Genomic DNA, 11,106 nt, shown 5'->3' with positions numbered 1-11,106 from the left:
CATCTCTATAAATGAAGGATGCAATGGCTAGATCTTTACTTGATTGTTTTCAAAATCGGATCTAGAACTTTTGAGCTTGCCATGTGGCATGGTGTGAAGCTAATCAATGGCTTCATTTGAAGCTTGTAAGATAATCGTTGGTGATACTTGCTACGTGGATGCGCATGTGTGTTTTGTGTGCTCAACTTCTTTGCAAAGTGCCAATTCTTGCCATTGGTAAAAGAAGTTTTATTGACAAATTAAGGCCCATTGTAGATATCCAAATCGGTCATCATCAATTGATCATTGGTGTGAGGACACAACGGAAGCTGAGAGGGAGAGAGAGCTTGAGAGACACAAGATTTTGGTGGGTGTAGAACACCCTAATCTTCTATTTCATCCATATATATGTGTGTTTGAGTATTGTACATAACCAGGGTTAAGGTACAGTGGCTTTTAACCCCCACAACCTCCCACTTAAAGGCCAATGTGCCTTTAAGGGAGAACAACCAATGAGCATACTATCCAATGCCCATCAATACACGACAATACTTAGACCGCTGACTAGGTAGACTCTTTGTCAACATATCTGCAGGGTTATCATCTGTATGAACCTTGACAAGCTCTATGCGCTTGTCCTCAAGTACCTCCCTGATAAAATGGTACCTAACCTCAATGTGTTTGGTCTTTGCATGAAAGACCGGATTTCATGCTAGCTGAATAGTACTCATGGAATCACTATGCAATGTCGGTACACTTGTATGAATCCCCAAATCTCTCACTAGTCAATCAAGCCATATAGCCTCCTTGCAATCCTATGTGGTTGCAACATACTCGACCTCTGTGGTAGACAAAGCAATGCAGTTCTGTGCATGAGACATCCACGACATTGTACCACCTGCAAAGGTGAACACATAACCAGAAGTGGATCTCCTGCTATCCACATACCCTGCATAGTCGGAATTTGTGTACTTAAATACACGCATCTCTCTTTTGCTAAAGCAGATACACACCTTTTTGGTACCCTTCATGTACCTCATGATGCACTTAACTGCCTCCCAATGCCTCTTTCCTGGATTAGCCATATACCGGCTAACAACTCCCACTGCAAATGCAATGTTCGGTCTAGTAGCTATCATAGCATGCATAAGACTCCCAATCGCTAATGCATAAGGAACCTTGGCCATCATGGCCCTCTCCTCATCTGATTTGGGACTATCTGCTTGACTCAGTTTCACATATGGAGGCAATGGAGTACTTATTGCCTTCCCCCCCTCCATATTGAAACACTGCAACACTTTTGTAACATACTCCTTTTGTGAAAGCCAAAGGAGTTTCCTACTCCGGTCACGCGTGATGCGCATACCAAGAATATGACCTGCAGGTCCCAAATCCTTCATGTCAAAGGCTTCATGCAACTTGGCCTTCAATGCATCAAGCTCATAAGTGTTCTTGCTAGCCAATAACATATCATCCACATAAAGTACGAGGAGTATGAGGCTATTATCCTTAGGCCTTTTAGTGTAGAGGCAGTGATCAATCTCACTTCTTCTGAAACCCTGGGACCAGATAAAAGCATTAAACTTGTGATATTATTCTTTAGGCACGTGCTTAAGGCCATAGAGACTCTTTTTAGCTTGCAAACCAAATGCTCTTTGCCCTTTTCTTCAAAGCCTTTTGGTTGTATCATGTAAATTTCCTCATGCAAATCCCCATGCAAGAAAGCTGTCTTGACATCCATTTGCATAAGCTCCATATCCTCTATTGCCACACAAGTCCAAGTACACATCTAAGTGTGGTCATCTTCACAACTGAAGAGAGTATCTTATCAAAGTCCACACCCGTCTCTTGTTTGAATCCTTTAGCAAATAAACAGGCCTTGTACTTAGGCACACCATCACCTGTGACCTTCATCGTGTAGACCCATTTACATGGCAATGCTTTCTTTTCATGTGGCAAAGAAACCAAGTCCCAAGTCTTATTCTTTATGAGTGAACTCATCTCTGATTGCATAGCATACTCCCACTTGCGCTAATCCTCGCGCATCATAGCATATTTCTACTGAGAGATGAAGATCTTGCTTGGCTCTTGCCAGACTTCAATCCCCAAACAGTAGTGCATCAAGCCTAAGCCTGTCATCTCAAACTCAGTGCTCAATGCCTTTTTAGTCTGCTGGATCATGTCTTCATAGTCACTTGTAATAAGGAGACCATTTACATATAGAATAATAATAGCATATTTTCCACCTTTCCTATACACATACAAGTTAGCATTCGAGGCACATCTTTTGAAGTTTAATTTATGAAATAATTTGTCTATCCATTGGTATCATGCTCTTGCGGCCTGCTTCAGCCTGTACAAAGCCTTTTTCAGCTTGCATACCTTGTTCTCAGAATGGGGTGCCTCAAACCCTGGTGGCTGAGCCATGTACAACTCCTCCTATTCAAGAGTGCTGATTTAACATCCATTTGATAAATTGGCCACTTTTTATGAGCAGCCACCGATAATACTGTGCGAATAGTGGTCATTCTGGCAGTCGGATTAAAAGATTCCTAAAAATCAAACCCTTCAACCTACAAAAATCCTTGTGCAACCAATCTGGCTTGGTACTTTTCCAAAGTCCCATCGGCCTTGTACTCTACCTTCCAAACCCACTAGGTGCCAATAACCCTTTTGTTAGGTGGTCGATCTACCACCTCCCAAGTCTCATTCTTCATGATGCTGTCATTTTCTACTTACATAGCATTTTTCCAATCTCGGTCTGCAATTGCTTCCTCCAAACCTGCAGGCCCTTTACTTCTAATCTTAGCCATCAAGGCCATATTGACTATGTACCTTCCAAACCCACTAGGTGCCAATAACCCTTTTGTTAGGTGGTCGATCTACCACCTCCCAAGTCTCATTCTTCATGATGCTGTCATTTTCTACTTACATAGCATTTTTCCAATCTCGGTCTGCAATTGCTTCCTCCAAACCTGCAGGCCCTTTACTTCTAATCTTAGCCATCAAGGCCATATTGACTATGTGAGCATAAGCGCTCCTTTTCTCCTTCATTCTCTGAGACTGCCTTGGTCCATCTGCATGCTTGTCAACATACATAGGCATCTGGTTATCATGGTCGTAGAGCTGCCTTACCCATCATGGCAATGGCTTTTTTGCTGGTGTATCAACACGTTGGTGACTTATACCTTCATCATTTGATATTTCCTCCTCCTTTATAGCTCTTGGGACAGGTCCACAGTGAATTACCTCTTCAATTGATGATAAAGTGGAAGAGCTCTTCTCTACCTCCACTGCATGTGGCTGCTCCCTGAACACCTCATCGCGGCTCGCTATGATCTTCTTTGCCTCTCGGTCATACAACTTATAGGCTTTCTTCTCATCATAATAGCCTAAGAAGATACATTTGGTGCTTTTTGGTTGTAGCTTGTTTCTCTCTTTGTTTGGTACATGCGCATAGCATTTACACCCAAATGTTCTTAAGTGGGAGACAGATGGCTTCTTACCGTTGTAAGCCTCATGTGGTGTTTGACCTTTTAGTGCCTTTGTATAGCTGCTGCAATTAAGGATGTAAACCGCAGTATTGACAGCCTCACCCCAAAAGTGGTTTGGCAATCTAGCCCTTTCAACATACACCTCCCCATCTCCACGATGGTTTGCATTTGGCATTCAACAATAGAATATTGTTGAGGCCTATGTGGTGTTGTCATTTGTCGCTTGATCCCTTTGCTCTTGCAAAAATCTCCAAACTTTGTAGAAACAAACTCACCACCACCATCTGATCTGATTTTCTTCACTTTTCTCCCTATTTCATTTTCAACGAGCTGTAGCCATTATTTCAATTCACCAAAAGCTTGACCCTTTTCGTGAAGAAAGTACACCCACATCTTCCTACTATAGTCGTCGATGATTAATAAAAAATAGGAAGATCCCCCCAAGGCCTATGTAGGCATCTTACCGCACAAGTCAACATGTACCAACTCTAGAGGAGCGTTTGCTCTATTCTTGCTTTCTTGTGGGAATGCCTTTCTTTGTTGCTTGCCCATCATGCAAGCTTCACATGGTTCTTTGATTTTTGCTACTGTAGGTAAGTGAGCAACCATACCTTGCTTCTGCATCTCCTTCAGCACTGCAAATACGATGTCATAGCAAATTGGAGATGAACAAAATTTTCCTTTAATATTGATGTAGTACAAATGATGACTCTGTCCACCCGTGCGCTCCTACAATGGAGCTTAGATGGCGATCTAGATAGATACTAGGTGAAGAGCTACTAGCTGGAAGATCTCTACTAGTAGATCTGATATGATAGAATGGATTGGGAGGGTCGCCTCTTTATAACTATGAGGGTAGTAGTCATCAACGTAGTTGGTGGAGCCGACCAGTCAACCTAGTCAGTGGAGCTGACTAGTCAACTCGATCAAACTGACTAGTGGTCCATGGAATATTCAGAGAATATTCCCAGACCCCAACGAGAGTAAGGGGATCCCACACAATCAAGACAATGTGCCAATCAAGACAATGTGCCTCGTTGTGCGACCGGCTTATCTACCCTGCCTAGCCCCTAGGCTAGACTCACATAGATCACCTTTCTACCATCAACGATCTCATTGATAGACCTCATCTGACATGCAAGTCAGGATCCATCCAGTGTCCCAGGCTCACACATGGCTTATCCTTATATGGGGCCCTTACAACTTGAGCACCTTGGACGACTGGTGGTTACCAAGAGGGTGGGGCATTGAGCATATCTAACATCACAAATGAGACCATGGCTATGAGGAATGCCAACATACCATGAGGGTACTAGCCTCAACATTATGATTATGTAAAGCAACCTAAGGAGGTGGAGTACTGAAATGGGTCTATGAGGTATATGCATCATTCAAAAGATGAGATATGGGGTATACGCATCATTTCATTTTGAGATATGGCAAGTAGATGGTGTCAGATGACCCCTTACATGATTTGGATGTGTTAATTGGATTGCTAGTTAGGTGGTGTTAGAGACCTTTAGATGACCCTTTACATGTTTTAAATGTGGTTTCAACCACCACATGCATCCTACAAAGAGAACTCTAAAATCTTTAACCTATTAACCATAGACACAAGAGAAAAAAAGAGGACGTGTCATCTCGAGGAGAAGAGCTTGCCATGTGTCACAAAGAAGAAGCTCTTGGATGGAGGCTTGGAGAGGGAAGGAGGTGGAAAGACAAGAGGCAGACTTTGAGTGGGGAGGAGGTGGAAAGACACGAGGTAGTTTTGGTAGGAAGAAGGAGACAGAAGACCAATGGAATGGAGGAGATGGAAGTGTATGTGCAGTTGTATGTGAGATAGAGAGCAAGGGGGGGATCTTTGTTAGATATCAATGCTCTACTACGGAGGAGCCAGCTAACTCTACTTGTAAGCCCCCCATATGAGGAGAAGGCATTTGAGTAGCTCGGTTATCCGGTAGGTCCTAGTTTAGACACCAGATGGGGGCCATGTGTGGCCTGATGGCTGGACGAAGTTGGTACACTGCCAACTAGGCTACATGCAAGTGCGGGAAGGCATCCCATGATTGACCGCACTGAGGGTACACAGAGCATTTCCCGGGGCAACCCACTCTCGGGCTGCAGGGCCCGTTTGGAGTCCCAGATGATCTCGGATGGTTGTGGGCCGAATGGAGACGGTAGGTTAGTTGCTCTATTTTACGCCACGGTTCTATTGTGTGGTTAGTGGCCTACCAGCAGTGGACCGTTTTGGGTGGACTGGGTTAGTCACCCAATTAGGTCCAACCGACTACGACTAGTGGCTATATAAGAGCAAGCTCGTGAAGCCCATTTCATCATTGGCTACACCAACCCTGATTCCTTATCATCCAGTCTCCGTCCTCTACTGTTTCCAGCATGCCATCGAACCTTCTCTCACAGGAGCGCACGGTTGGGAGGCAGTGCCATCTATTGTATTAGTTCTACAGTAATCAAATTTTTGAATCTCCATACTATCTGCTTTTCTCTCTTGCGTACAAGATCCTGTTATTTGTTGAGCATAGACGTTGTATTATTTTCTTACATGGTATCAGAGCCTGGACTCTAGCAAGAAGATTTGGTAGTGTGTTTCTGTTTGCGAGCAGATTGTGAGAGATGGCCCAGCCTGCAAGACTGTGAATCCCACCATTCAGCGAAAGTGGAAAGTTGGACGGCTCTAATTATCCACTCTGGAAGTTCAAGATGAAGACCATCCTAAGCACATATGAGCTTTGGGATACTGTAACTGGGGTGGATGTGAGGCCGGTTGTGAAATCCGATCCAACCAATGCAAGACAACACATAGTACCAACTACGGATGAGATTCTTGCATGGACAAGAAGAAATGCAGATGTGCTACGTTCTATTATCTGCAGTGTAAGTGATTCCATCATGGCGTTAATTCAACATGTCAGCACAACGGAGGAGGCATGGACAGTCTTGAAAAATTAGTACGAGACCACGAATCAGATGTAGATTCAGAATCTGGAGACTCAACTCGCGAACAAGAAATTGTCTGAGTTTGAAGCGATAGAGAAGTTCATCACCAGGGTGAAGAATTTGTGCAATTAGATGACTGCAATTGCCATCACCATCACCGGCGAGAATCTAGCATGAAGGTGCATACAGATTCTCCCACCAAAGTATGACGGTCTTATTACGGTGCTGAATACGTAGAATAAAAATCCACCCCTCAACTTTGAGGATTTCAGCGCGATGCTTCTGGAGGAGGAGATGCATCAAAAGATGAGGACTAGAGAAGATTCGGCTTTCTAGACCGGATCAAAGAAAGGTAAGGGTAAGGACTCTGATAACCCATCTTCTTCTGATGATAAAAAGAGAAAGAAGAAGATCAAGTGCTTCTATTGCAATAAGGCAGGGCACAAGCAGAATGAGTGCCGAAAGAAGATTGCAAATGAGAAGGATGGAGTAAAGAAAGAATCTAGCAATAGTGCGCAGGCAGTACCAGTAGAGCTATTCGTAGCAATTGAGGAGATTTGCACGGAGACAGTTCATGTACCTGCAAAAAACCTTGGATTATTGACAGTGGTGCATCCCGCCACATGACTAGTCAGAAGGATTGGTATACCTCTCTACAATCGGTAGGGAATGACATCCTGATAGCAGTCGATAATGATGCAAAATGTCCAGCAAAAGAAAAAGGTACGATTGCTCTCAAGTCAGATGGAGTTGTAAAATAGTTGTCCGATGTTCTTTATGTGCCAGATATCAAGAGGAACTTGTTGTCCATTTCTGCGATCATAGATCGGGACCTCAAAGTTCAATTCGATAAGAATGGTGCACAGAATCTTGATCTTCAAGGGAAGGTCATCGGTAAAGGTATACAGCGCAACAACATCTACGAACTCTCAGCTTTTAGTACTCGAGCCGATGTGAAGAACACTAAGCTGTGGCATGAGAGGTTTGGTCATCTAAACCTTAGTTCTTTGAAGGAGATGCATAAAAGTGGAATGATTGTAGACCTACCAGAAATTTCAGATCTGCCCGATGTATGTGAAGCTTGCATGATGGGCAAGCAGCATTGGCAGCCCTTTCCTAAAGAGGCCAGTAGGGCAAAGGCTCCTCTAGAGCTCGTTCACACGGACCTCTGCGGAAATACGGAGACGGAAGCTTTGGGTGGTTCCTACTACTTCATGGCGCTGATCGATGACTACCATAAAAGGATATGGATATACTTCCTGAAGACTAAAGACGAGGCTTTTAGTAAGTTCAAGGAATGGCATGTAATGGTCGAGAAATAATCGGGGAGGAAGGTGAAGAAATTGAGATCAGACAGAGGTGGAGAGTTCACATCAATTGAATTCAAAAGTTACTGCAAAAGTCATGGGATCAAGAGGCAGAAACCCCCGCCACATACATCACAGCAAAATGGAGTAGCAGAATGCAAGATGCGCATCATCTGCGAAATTGGCCGGAGTATGATGAAAGGGAAAAATTTGCGAAATACTTTCTGGGTTGAAGCATGTAACACGGCAGTTTACATTCTCAATCGTAGCTACACGAAGGCTGTGAATGGGATGACTCCACTGCAGGCCTTTTCTCGTAAGAAACCTTCAGCTGCACATTTCAGAGTTTTTGGATGTGACTGTTTTGTGCACGTCCCTGATGCTAACAAGACCAAATGGGAACCGAAGAGCTGAAAGTGTATTTTCTTGGGCTACAGTGAAGAGGCGAAGGGTTACCATCTCTATAACCCTGTTACCTAGAAGGTAATAGTAAGTCGTGGTGTGGTCTTCTCAGAACAGCCACATCAATTGGAGGAGGATGCTTCCTTCCCAGACAACCAGGACCAGGATATCCATCCAGTACCACCACCAATAGTAGACCGAACTCCCCTAACTTGGGAGGATTCAAGATAAAGAAGATGAAGAAGAGCCTGCAGAACCACAACGGAAACGACCATTCTCGAAGTGGGTAAAGTAGCTTTTGGACGGCAGAGAACCTCCAGCCATTGAGGAACCATCCGAACATCGTCGGTCCAAGAGATTAGAGGAGCAAAGAAGGGTGCATGAACACTTGGTCAACTATGCTTTGATGATAGAAGTGATCCATGCTGATGAACAAGTGTCTTGAAGAGGCACAGGGTGATGATAGGTGGATGGGGCCTATGTAGTCAGAGTATGGCTCCATAATGAAGAACAACACTTGGGACCTTATGGATCGTCCACCAAAACGTAAGGTAATCAGCACCAAGTGGGTGTACAAGACCAAGTACAAGTCCAATGGCACGTTGGATAAGTACAAGGCTCGGCTCATGGCAAAAGTATTTGCACAGGTACATGGTTTTGATTATCAGGATACTTTTGCTCCCACAGCTCGACTAACCACAATTCACAGTGTTTTGGCTTTAGCTGCCCAGGGAAGTTGGCCCGTGTTTCAGATGGATGTAAAATCTGCTTTTCTGAATGGATATCTCAAGGAGGAGGTATACGTGGAACAACCACTAGGTTTTGTGATCCCCGGTTCAGAAGGTAAAGTTTGTAAACTCAAGAAGGCACTTTATGGGCTAAAACAAGCCCCACGAGCGTGGTACCATCGAATTGATGCCTACTTTTTGCAAAACGGGTTCAGGAGGAGCCCATCTGATGCAAATTTGTATATCTTCAGAGGAGGCAGGTGTATGATTGTGGCCCTTTATGTGGACAACCTTGTCATAACAGGAAACCATGAAGACAAGATCTCGCAGACAAAGCATTTGCTAGGAAGAGAGTTTGAAATGACAGACCTCGGACTAATGCATTTCTGTTTGGGGATTGAAGTTTGGCAAGAGCCAAAACAGATCTTCATTTCACAGCTGAAGTATGCTGGAGAGATACTGAAGGCATTCGGCATGGCTGAGTGCAAGACAGTTGGTACCCCTATGGAGGTTGATGTGAAGCTCTCAAATGAGGATTCATCACCACTAGTGGATGAAGCGAAGTACAAAAGGCTTGTGGGCAGTTTGATTTACTTGTGCAACACATGGTCGGACATCAGTGTTGCGACTGGTGTACTAAGCAAGTTTTCCAATAAGCCTCGAGAAAACCATTGGAGGGTAGGGATGCGGGTGGTGAAATACATCAAAGGCACACTTGATTATGGCATCACCTATACCAAGGGAAATATCTTGACTATGGCATCACCTATACCAAGGGAAACATCTTGACCAGATTCTGTGACTCGGATTGGGCAGGAGACGTGGACAACAGGAGATCAGTGATAGGTTACTGTTTCTCACTTGGATCTGGAGCTGTGTCATGGGTTAGCAAGAAGCAACCCACAGTTGCTCTTTCTTCTACTGAGGCTGAGTACAAATCAGCATGCTTTGCTTCTTGAGAGGTAGTGTGGTTGAGGAGGATTTTAGGGACCATGGGTGCAGTGTAAAACAAGCCTACGCGGTTATCATGTGACAATCAGAGTTGCATGGTGATTGCAAAGAACCCTGTGTTCCAGGCTTGTACAAAACACATTGAGATACACTATCACTTTGTACATGAGCTCATCATGGATGGAGAGGTTGACTTGGTGTACTGTCTGACTACAGAGAATGCTGCGGACATCTTCACAAAGGCTCTTGGAAGAGACTTGCTGGAGAGGCATCTTCATCGACTTGGCATTGGGCCGAAAAAGTAAGTTCACTTGTGGGTGGACATTGAAGGGGGGTGTTAGATATCAATACTCCACTCTCATGTAACTACACGGGAACCAGCTAACTCTACTTGTAAGCCTCCCATATGAGGAGAAGGCATTTGAGTAGCTCGGTTATCCGGTAGGTGCTGGTTTGGACACCAGATGGGGGCCATGTGTGGCCTGATGGCTGGATGAAGTTGGCACACTGCCAACTAGGCTACATGCAAGTGCAGGAAGGCATCCCATGACTGACCGCATTGAGGGTAGAGAGAGCATTTCTCGGGGCAGCCCATTCGCGAGTTGCGGGGCCTGTTTGGAGTTCCAGATGATCTCTGATGGCTGTGGGCCGAACGAATACCATAGGCGAGTTGCTCTATTTTACGCCACAGCTCTATCGTGTGGTCGGTGACCTACGACCCCCAGTCAATCATTTTAGGTGGACTGGGTCGGTCACCCAATTGGGTCCAACCGACTACGACTAGTGGCTATATAAGAGCAAGCCCATGAAGCCCATTTCATCACTAGCTACAACAACCCTGATTCCTTAGCATCCAGCCTCTGTCCTCTACTGTTTCCAGCATGCCATCGAAGCTTCTCTCATAGGAGCGCACGGTTGGGAGCAGCGCCATCTATTGTATCAGTTCTATAGTAATCGAAATTTTGATTCTCCATACTATCTACTTTTCTCTCTTGCGTACGAGATCCTGTTATCTGTTGAGCACAGACATATTATTTTCTTACAATCTCCTATATTTGAGTGTCCATGCATGTATGCATGTGAGAAAGACACTTGAGAGAGAGAACACATGGGTGTGTGATGAAGAGAGAATTATATATGTGCACTAAGAGAGATAGAGAGAGTGTGTGTATATAATAGAGATAGATAGATAGAGAGAGAGAGAGAGAGAGAGAGAGAGAGAGAGAGAGAGAGAGAGAGAGAGAGAGAGAGATGTTTTGTGCGAATGCTTTGTGTTTTGATAAACATCAC

This window comes from Dipteris shenzhenensis, chromosome 7 (genome assembly GCF_047967505.1).
Source record: "Dipteris shenzhenensis isolate YYH24624 ecotype China chromosome 7, Dip_SZ_1.0, whole genome shotgun sequence".
Lineage (NCBI taxonomy): Eukaryota > Viridiplantae > Streptophyta > Polypodiopsida > Gleicheniales > Dipteridaceae > Dipteris > Dipteris shenzhenensis.
The sequence above is the reverse complement of the archived record's forward strand: the minus strand, read 5'-3'. Positions refer to the sequence as shown.